General features: G+C 47.0%; 1 non-coding gene across 1 annotated transcript; it reads left to right on the forward strand.

Moving 5' to 3' along the window:
- Nucleotides 1–3,145: 3,145 nt before the first annotated feature.
- LOC127194959 (U6 spliceosomal RNA) lies at nt 3,146–3,252 on the forward strand. Its single transcript, XR_007831336.1, has one exon. It is a non-coding gene; the product is annotated as a U6 spliceosomal RNA (small nuclear RNA).
- Nucleotides 3,253–10,340: the final 7,088 nt, after the last annotated feature.

Raw genomic sequence — 10,340 nt, forward strand, 5'->3', positions numbered from 1 at the left:
TCCCAGGAATCCACTTGCCTTACCTCGATTAGTGCTGGGATTAAAGGTGTACACCACCACACTCGGCTGTCCTGCTGATTTCTCATCCAGTTCTTAACCTACTTTTCTGTCTTCTGTGTGTGTGTGTATGTGTGTCTTCGTGCATGCGTGCATTCGTGTTGTTTGTAGGATTTGGGGCACCTTATCACTGCATATATAGGTTCAAGGAGGGAGGACACTCAAAAGTCCCTTCCTCCCTCTTCGTTTTTCTTTCTTTTGGTTCTTTTTGAGGCAGGGTTTTTCTGTGTAACAGTCCTGCCTGTCCTGGACTTGCTTTGTAGATCAGACAGTTCTGGAACCCACAAAGATCCGCCTGCCTCTGCCTCCCCGGTGCTGGGATTAAAGGCACCATCACCGCTGCCGCCACTGCCATTGCCACCACCACCTCCACCACCACCACCTCCACCACCACCACCACCTCCACCACCACCACCACCACCCAGCAAGTCCTCCCTCTTCCTGACAGGATGTTGACAGAGCCCAGGCAGTGCTAAATTGCTAATAAGTGCCACTGAGGTCCACCTTGGTCAGGCCAGGGATATGCCAAGAAAGCTTTCTTCCAAACCAACCAGACACCTCTTCTGGGACAAGAGAATGGAGTAGTATTAAAGCCCTGGATTTAGCTGGGCATGGTGGCACACGCCTTTAATCCTAGCACTTGGGAGGCAGAGGCAGGTGGATCGCTGTGAGTTCGAGGCCAGCCTGGTCTACAAAGTGAGTCCAGGACAGCCAAGGCTACACAGAGAAACCCTGTTCCGAAAAACCAAACCAACCAACCAACCAAACAAGCAAGCAAAAACTCAACCAAACAAGCAAAACTCACAGGTTATTAGGGTTAGGGAAAACAAACAGCAGGACAGTCCTGGTTGGGATCCCTGCAGCTGCCTGGAGGAGGGGGGCACAAAAAGCTGGGAAGAGAGAAAGTTACCCCAAGGCTGAGGCACAGACCTTACACAGCTTTGCCATGTAAGTGCTGTTATCAGTGAAGGATTCTTCCATTGGAAACATTTTATCTTCACGTGTGGAAACAAGGAGAGCCAGTACAAGGCCATAGGCTACACAGTGAGTGTGCAGATACAAAAGACTGTCTCAAAAAAAAAAAAAAAAAAGAAAGAAAGAAAGAAAGAAAGAAAGAAAGAAGTGTCCAGGTCTTTAACCCCAGGACTCAGAAAACAGAGGCAGGCAGTTTTAGGCCAGCCTGGTCTATACAGTGAGACCCTGTCTCAAAATACCAAAATGATGATGATGATGCTGAAGATGAAGAAAAATAAAAATAGTCATCACAGGCCCCACACTGGCTTCCTGCTTGTAATGTTTTGCTTGCTCCATCCCTGTCAGTGGCGGCACAACATGGGAGACAGTTCACACCTGCTGCCAAGTGCAGTAGCCAGAGCCCCTCCCCTTTATGGACCTCTACTCAGGTAAAACCCAGTTCCTGACATCATAGCAGGAAGGAACTTTGGGTGGAGCTAGCACGAAGCTGATTTAGAGTTTATTTCACTTGAATCCGAGTCTCTTGTAGCCCAGGCTGTCCTCAGACTTGCTATGTATTGCAAAATTACCTTGAATTTCTGACCCAGCTGCCTCTACCTCTCAAGTGCCGGGATTACAAGCACACATCCTCATGCCTGGTTTTCTGGGGTGTAGCGTTCAAACCCCGACTTTGTAGATTCATTCTAGGCAAGCACTCAACCAACTGGGCTACAGCTATAGCCCCACAGTTTGCGTTTATTTATTTATTATAGGTTTTTGTTTTGTTTTTTAAGACAAGGTTTCTCTGTGTAATAGCCATGGCTGGCCTGGATACACTTTGTAGACCAACCAGGCCGGCCTCAAACTCATGAAGATCTGCCTGCTTCTACCTCCCGAGTGCTCGGATTAAAGGTGTGTGCCACCACTGCCCAGCTAGAATTCTATATATACCTTTATGTTAAAAGTGTGTGTGTATGTGTGTGTGTGTGTTGGGGTATGTGCACCTGAATGCAAGTACCATAGAAGCCAGAGGCATGAGGTTGCCTGGAGCTCCAATTACAGGCTGTTCTGAGCCACCCAGTGATGGTCCTCCGGATGGTCCTTCGCAAGAGCAGTACAGGCTCCTATCCACAGAGACTCTCTCTTGGGCTAGAATTATTATTTTTAAAGGTTTATTTCTTTTTATTCTATTCTATTTTATTCTTAGCCATTTCTCCAATCCCTGGGCTGGTTTGTTTGCTTTTGGATTGTTTGTTTGTTTGTTTGTTTGTTTTTGTTTTAAAGATTTATTTATTTATGTATGTATACAGTATTCTGTCTACAAGCCAGAAGAGGGCATCAGATCTCATTATAGATGGCTGTGAGCCACCATGTGGTTGCTGGGAATTGAACTCATGACCTTTGGAAGAGCAGCCAGTGCTCTTAACCTCTGAGCCATCTCTCCAGCCCCTTGTTTTTGTTTTTCAAGACAGGGTTTCTCTGTGTAACCTTGGCTGTCCTGGACTCACTTTGTAGACCAAGCTGGCCTTGAACTCACAGAGGTTCGCCTGCCTCTGCCCCCTGAGTGCTGGGATTACAGAGTGGGCCACCTTCTTGGCTGGAATTCTTGATTCTCAACTGGTCAGTCAGAAGCTTCAGCCAGACTGTGAGGTGAAGAATTTCCCTTGTCTTTCCTGTCTCAAAAACTAGGCATCCACTCCATGCACTGCCAGTAGTCTCCAGCCACAGGAAGTCAAGACAGGAAGTGGGAAGCCCAGGTCCCACAACCCTCATCCTCAGAGTGTTTCCCAGACTGGCTGGCTCCTGCTTCCCTGGAACCTGTGGTACAGAGGCTCTCTCTCCCCTCTGCCTTTCTCGTTTAGGAAGGGCAAGAACGCTGGCTGCGGCTAGTCACAGAGGTCTTCTTGACGCCCTTTGGAGTCTTAACTGTTCTGTCCGAGCTAACGTGAAGCACAGGCATGTGTGCACAAAGACGAGGCCTGTGGAACCTCTTAGGAAGGATGCCCCAAAAAAACCAACAGAGGAGAGGGATTTGGAGGCAGAAAGCTGATATTGGAAATGGCCTGGTGGGTAAATGGAAAGGCAAGGAGGCAGGATGAGGCAGAGGGGGAAATTGCAATGAAATGTAGTTGTGGTGCTTAATTTGGCAGCACATATGCTAATATTAGAATAATACAGGGAAGATCAGCATGGCCCCTGTGCAAGGGTAACACACAATTAAAAAAAAAGATTTATTTATTTTTTGATTTATTTATTATGTATACAGTGTTCTACCTGCATGTACTCCTTCACGCCAGAAGAGGGCACCACATCTCATTATAGATAGTTGTGAGCCACCATGTGGTTGCTGCGAATTGAACTCAGGAAGAATGCAAAGTCAATTGAACCTTTGATAGAGCAGCCAGTGCTCTTAACCACTGAGCCATCTCTCCAGCCCAACACAAAAATTTTTGAAGGATTTTATATATACATGCCTATAATTTTGTAATTAATTGACTATTTATTTTTAGGCAGGCGTTCACTATATAGCCTTGGCTGGCCTTGCACTCACAGAGACGCTTCTGCTCTTACTGGGATTAAAGGCCTATTATCTCACCACCAGCCAGAATTTCACATTCAAAAAAGAAAACGGAGCCGGGAGTGGTGGAGCAGGGCTTTCATCCCAGCAGGTAGAAACAGGTGGATCTCTGTGAGTTTGAGGCCAGTCTGTTCTACAAAGTGAGTGCAGGACAGCTGAGGCTGTCCCAAACTGTCCCCCTCCCAAAAAAAGGAAGGAAGGAAGGAAGGAAGGAAGAAAGGAAGGCAGGCAGGCCAAAAATGCAATTGTGGCAAAAGCTTTGACTTTAGCAGCGTGGCTGGTCAAGCCAGTAACCCCAGTTGCCTGGAACCTGATGACAAGGCTTACCATCAGTTGGCTGCCTGCCTGGTCACAGCATGAGACTGTATAAAGCCGGGTGATGGTGGTGCACGCCTTGAATCCCAGCACTTGGCGGATCTCCATGAGTTTGAGGCCAGCCTGGACTACAGAGCGAGTTCCAGGATAGTCAAGGCTACATAGAGAAACCCTGCCTCGAAAATCAAAAAAAAAAAAAAAGGACTGTATAAAGAGAAACCCCCTGTAAAAATCACAAGCGACAGAGCACAGACCCATTCTCCATCCCTCAGGAGCACTGAAGTCCTCGTTCTCATGGCTACACAGCTGATCTGCATGTGTCCCCAACCGGCGACCAACCTTGTCCCTGGTACCTCTATCAGGCAGGGCAGTTTCTGGAGAGGGACTGGCTGAGAGCTACCCTCAGTTCCTAAGGGGAACCTGTGTAGAGGTCACAGTCTACCAAGATTCAAGTCTCTTCACCAGCTGGGTGACCTTGACCCTGGTTCTGATCCCTACTTAGCAAGCATTTCCGCTTCCTTCTTTCTAAACAAAATAAGAACAAGGATTAAATGACACTTTGTTCCTTGGAGGGAGTGGAGGCTCACCACACCCCAACCTGGGTTGGCTTCTTTCCCTGGAACATCTGCTAAGGGCTCAGTCGTCCCTGCTCCTCCATGTGGCCTGGTCTCCCACTTCCTGCCTCTGGGTGGTTGGACTTGGCTCTCCTGGCACTTCTCCAATTCTGGGGACAGGAAACTGAACCCAGTCCTGGCCTAATTGCCGTCCTTTTTCTTCCTTATTGGAGCCCTGTACGTGTGTGTGTGTGTGTGTGTGTGTGTGTGTGTGTGTGTGTGTGTGTGTGTGTGTAGTGGTGGTGGTGGCGGCTCTGGTTCCTGGAATTCCCAGCCTCAATTATTTGTCCAGCACAGAATTCATGCTGAAATGTCACTTTAGGCTCTGGGCCATTTGCTTTTGTCTTCTATGTGAGGATGGGGTGGAAAAGCCTCCGCCAAACCCAGACATTTCTGGGTACCCTAAGTCTCACCTGTACCCTCAAAGGTGGAAAAGCTGGAAGGGAAGAATAGTAGGGTAGAGTAGGGGTTAGAGAGTGTGTCTCAGGGCGCCCTGGACATTGGGAACCTTTAGGAATTGGGGTCCTCTAAGCAGACACAACTTAGCATCCAGTGTCTTTGGGTAAGCTAGCAAAGCTTATAGAATTCCCTGGGAGCATGAATTCCAGGCTCCAGCCCATTGGACTCCATCCGTGGCTGTGGATGAAGGTTGAACTTGATGCCACAGGCTCCTCACCCCAGCAGGTTTCTCAGCACTCTCTGGATTCTGTTTGCATGTCAGCTCATCCTCGGCTTAGAACTTGTCTTTCCCCACATCCGACACCTCTCTGCTTTAGATGCAGTTTTCTTCCATAGCATTCATAAGGTCCTGTGAAGCCTGTTTCTTTGGGGACAGACACCGCCCCTGACCCCCCCCCCCCACCAGACACCACCCCCGACCCCCACCCCCCACCAGACACAGAGACATCCCACCCAGCCTTTGCAACCGTGTGTCTGTCCAGCTAGTCTCCTTTGCTTCGCTGGAGCCCATGCTTGGCAGTTCATCTCCCACAGACATGGAAGCAGACAGCAGCTGCAGCCTATTCATAAAATGGCACTGGGTGTTGGATAGGGCAGAGGTCAGAAGTCTGGCCTTTGGGTTTAGCTAGACACGTTGTACCCAACAGTGACAGTCCTCTTTGTGGCTTCTCCTCAAAGACTGTCTACCACCACAGCAGATCTGCATCCCATTATAGTCACATGTGGCCCAGAGGGTGGAGGTTGGGGATAGAGCGTTCCCTCACAGTGTTGCAAGGGTGACTTCCATACCAGTCCAAGGGAGAAATGGCCAACTGTCTTCTAGAGTCAGTGGACGTGTGTTTGAATCTTGGCTCACTCGTGGGATCTAAAAGAGTTAGTTACATCTCTGTGTCTTGGTTTTTCTCAACTATCAAACAGGGTCATGTCAAACTTTGAGGGTTGTTGTTTTTTGTTTTGTTTTGTTTATTTTATTTTTTTGAGACAGGGTTTCTCAGTGTAGCCTTGGCTGTCCTGGACTCATTCTGTAGACCAGGCTGGCCTCGAACTCACAACGATCCACCTGCCTCTGCCTCCCTATTGAAAGTTGTTGTAAGTATTGAGTAAGCATGCAATACATATCCAATTCAATCCTGCTAGCTATTACAGCAGCAACCTTTGAGGTTCTAGTGGGTAAACACACTTGTCAGATTTCCATAAGCTCTCTGAAATCCCCAGTAATGCGGTTGTCTGGTCTACCGAGAACCACATCAAGTGTTCATCTATAGGGCGAGCCTTGCTTTAGCACCACCTTCCAAACGGCCCAGGCTCAGAGGGCCACCTGTCATGCCCCACTCAGAACTGTTCTGATGAGCCATAAAGGAAGCCCTGTGAACAGAAGGCTTGTCCCTGTCAACAGCCTCAAAGAACATATCCCAGATCCCCAGCATCCTCATCCCTCACTGAGTCATTAGGGTTCTGGGGACAGCCAAAGCCTCCAAGGCTTTGTGTTGCCAGACTGACCTCGGCTAAGGGTACCGAGCTCTATGAGCAGGCCACCCACGGAGACTCTCGCCTTTATGACTGCTCTGCCATAACTGGGATTTGAGGCAGTGTTTGCGTGGGCCTAGCTCAGGAGGGTGACTGAGCTCATGCTTTCTGAACCAAGACTTCACAGATGTTTCTCCATTCCAGCCTCTATCTGTCCAGAAGGAAGAAGTTTTGACACATCACTGTGTTCTCCCTCTCTCTCCCCCATCTCTCTTCCCCTTTTCCTCTCTCCTACTCTGGGTTTTACTGGAGCCCAGGCTGTCCTCGAACCACTATGTATACCCAAAGATGACACTGTACTGATGCTCCCCAATTCAGTTCCTGAGACTGGAGTTATAAGTTACATGCTCAGGTTATTCTGGCGCTGAGGATGGAACCCATGGCTAGAAAAAGCTCTCTACAAACTAAGCTACAAGCTCAGTCTTTTTTTTTTTTTTTTTTAAACTTGACTTAAGTTACCCTACAGGCCTATGTCACCATGGGACCTGGATTTATGTGTTAAATAAATTGTGTTTATATATCTTATTTATTAGAGGGAGAGCTCTTGTGCCGTGGCATCTGTGTGGATGCCAGGAGAACTCAAAGGAGTTGGTTCTCTCCTCTTTTGGTCCTGGGGACCAAACTCAGGTTGTCAAACACCTTTAACTGCTGCCCACCCTCACCCCCTGCCCCCACCACACCCTCTTTTTGGCCTTTTTGTTTGTTTGCTTTTTTTTTTGGTTTCTCTGTGATATCACATTTTTCCTTACTTGACTTTCTTTCTTTCTTCTTCTTTTTTTTTTTTGGATTTTGTTTTGTTTTGTTTTTTTCAAGATAGAGTCTCTCTGTGTAGCCTTGGCTGTCCTGGACTCATTCTGTAGACCAGGCTGCCCTCGAACTCATAGGGATCAACCTGCCTCTGCCTCCCGAGTACTGGGATTTTTTTTTTTTTAAGATTTATTTATTTCATGGGACATGCCCCTTGGGCTAGTATGCAGATATAAGTGAGTATATACCATTTGAGTCTTTCTGCTTCTGGGTTAACTCACTCATGATCATTTCTAGCTCAATCCATTTGTCCACAAATTTTGAGAATTCCTTGTTTTTAATAGCTGAGTAGTATTCCATAGTGTAAATGTACCACAGTTTCTTTATTCATTCTTCTACTGAGGGACACTTAGGCTGTTTCTATGATCTGGCTATTATGAATAAGGCTGCTCTGAACATGGTTGAGCAAATTTTCTTGTTGTATGCTGGAGCATCTTCTGGGTATATTCCAAGGAGTGGAATAGCTGGGTTTTGAGGAAGCCCTATTCCCAGTTTTCTGAGATAGCACCAGATAGATTTCCAAAGTGGCTGTACTAGTTTGCATTCCCACCAACAATGAAGGAGTGTTCCTCTCTCTCCACATCTTCACCAGCATGTGGTGTCGCTTGAATTTTTGATCCTAGCCATTCTGATGGGTGTAAGATGGAATCTCAGAGTTGTTTTGATTTGCATTTCCCTGATGACTAAGGAGGTTGAGCATTTCTTTAAGTGTTTCTCAGCCATTTGATATTCCTCTGTTGAGAATCCTATTGGGACTCTAGATGAGAGAAGCATGGGAGAATAGCAAAGTAGAAGGATCCAGAGGGTCCTAGAAACCTACAAGAAGAACATTATGATAGGCAGATTTGGGCCCAGGGGTCCCGCTCAAACTATGGCACCAGCCAAGGACAATACAGGCTGTAAACTTCAAACCCCTACCCAGATCTAGCCAATGGACAGGACATTCTCCATAGCTGAGTGGAGAGTGGGATATGACTTCCAAACATACTCTGGTGCCTCATATTTGACCATGCCCCCTGGAGGGGGAAACCTGGTGGCACTCAGAGGAAGGATAGCAGGCTACCAAGAGGAGACTTGATACCCTATGAGCATATAAAGGGGGAGGTAGTCCCCCTCAGTCACAGTTATAGGGGAGGGGAGTAAGGGGAAAGTGGGAGGGAGGGAAGAATGGGAGGATACAAGGGATGGGATAACCATTGAGATGTAACAAGAATAAATTAATAAAAAAATTTTTTAAAAGATTTATTTATTTATTTATTATGCATACAGTGTTTTGCCTGCATGTAACTCCTGCAGGCCAGAAGAGGGCACCAGATCTCATTATAGATGGTTATGAGCCACCATGTGGTTGCTGGGAATTGAACTCAGGACCTCTGGAAGAGCAGGCATTAACCTCTGAGCCGTCTCTCCAGCCTTTCTTACTTGGGCTTTAAGGTCCAGCATTAGGTTCATACAGCATATCTTGGCTAGCCTGGCCACATATTGAGTGTTCAGTAGCCACATGTGCCTGGTGGTCACAGTACCAGACAGCAGGCATCCACAAGGCAGGGGATGACAGTGATAAATGGAAGTGGGACCAACAACATTCACTGATAGGAGTAGAAAGTATTCCCCCCCAAAATATTTTCTTTCTTTCCTTTTCCTTTCCAGTGCTATGGGTGGAACCCAGGACCTACCAGTGAGCTACACCTTTCACCCCAACTATGTAAGTTATAAGCCACTAATCATATTTCTATTGTAAATATTGGTTACTCAGCTTCTCTTTCTTTCTTTCTTTTTGTTTTTGTTTTGTTTTGTTTTGTTTTTTTGAGACAAGGTTTCTCTGTGTAGCATTGGCTGTCCTTGATTAGCTTTGTAGACCAGGGGCTAGCCTCGAACTCACAGCAACTCACCTTCCTCTGCCTCTCAAATGCTTAGATTAAAGGTATGTACCATCACCACCCTAAAACGATTTATTTGTATTTATTTTATGTATATTGGTGTTCTGCCTACTTGTATATGTGTGTGAGGGTGTCAGGTCCCTGGAACTGGAGTTACACAGTTGTGAGCTACCATGCGGGTGCTGGGAATTGAACCTGGGTCCTCTGGAAGAGCAGACAGTGCTCTTAACTGCTGAGCCATCTCTCCAGGCCCCCTCTTTTCTTTTCTTCTTCTTCTTCTTATTTTTTTTTGAGACAGGGTTTCTCTGTGTAACCCTAGCTGTTCTGGAACTCACTCTGTAGACCAGGCTGGCCTCTGCTTCCTGATGTCAGTGCTGGGATTAAAGGCACGCACCACGCTGCTACAGTCTTTCCTTTTTTTAAATCAAGACAGCGTTTTTGAACTCATTCTGTAGTCCAAGCTGTCCTCAAACTGGGAGGTCTGCATCACCACCCATACTTAGTTTTATTTTCATGAAAATAAACTAAGTCCACATCCAGTCTCAGTTTCCTAGCATGTAGATTACAGAGTACAGGAAGTTCCTATGGCTGTCTTTAGTTCTCTTTTGGGCTCTCTTATGAATGGAGCACATTTTCCACATTCTTAGGCACAGGGGACATTTGATTGACAGGTTCTAAAGTTACCCAGTAGACCAAAATAAACTGTTTCTCAAGTTGCCTTGAACACGGTATTTTATCACACCCATGAAAAAGAAATAACACAAGGCAGGAGGGTCAGGAGTTCAAGGCCATCCTTGGCTAGATAATGAGTTCAAAGCTGCCCTGGGCAACAAGTAAGCGCTAGATAATGATGGCGCCGTCTTATGTTGCCTATGTCAGGTAGTGGCGGTGGTTGTGCTTTTAATCTCTGCATTTGAACAGCAGAGGCAGGAGGATCCTTGAATTTGAGGCCAGCCTGGTCTACAGAGCGAGTTCCAGGACAGCCAGGGCTACACAGAGAAAACCAAGCCAAACCAACAAACAAAGCCGGGCGTGGTGGCGCACACCTTTAATCATAGCACTTGGGAGGCAGAGGCAGGTGGATCTCTGTGAGTTTGAGGCCAGGCTGGTCTACAAAGCGAGTTCAGGGCAGCTAGGACTATACAGAGA

The sequence above is a fragment of the Acomys russatus genome, chromosome 10, assembly GCF_903995435.1.
Source record: "Acomys russatus chromosome 10, mAcoRus1.1, whole genome shotgun sequence".
NCBI lineage: Eukaryota > Metazoa > Chordata > Mammalia > Rodentia > Muridae > Acomys > Acomys russatus.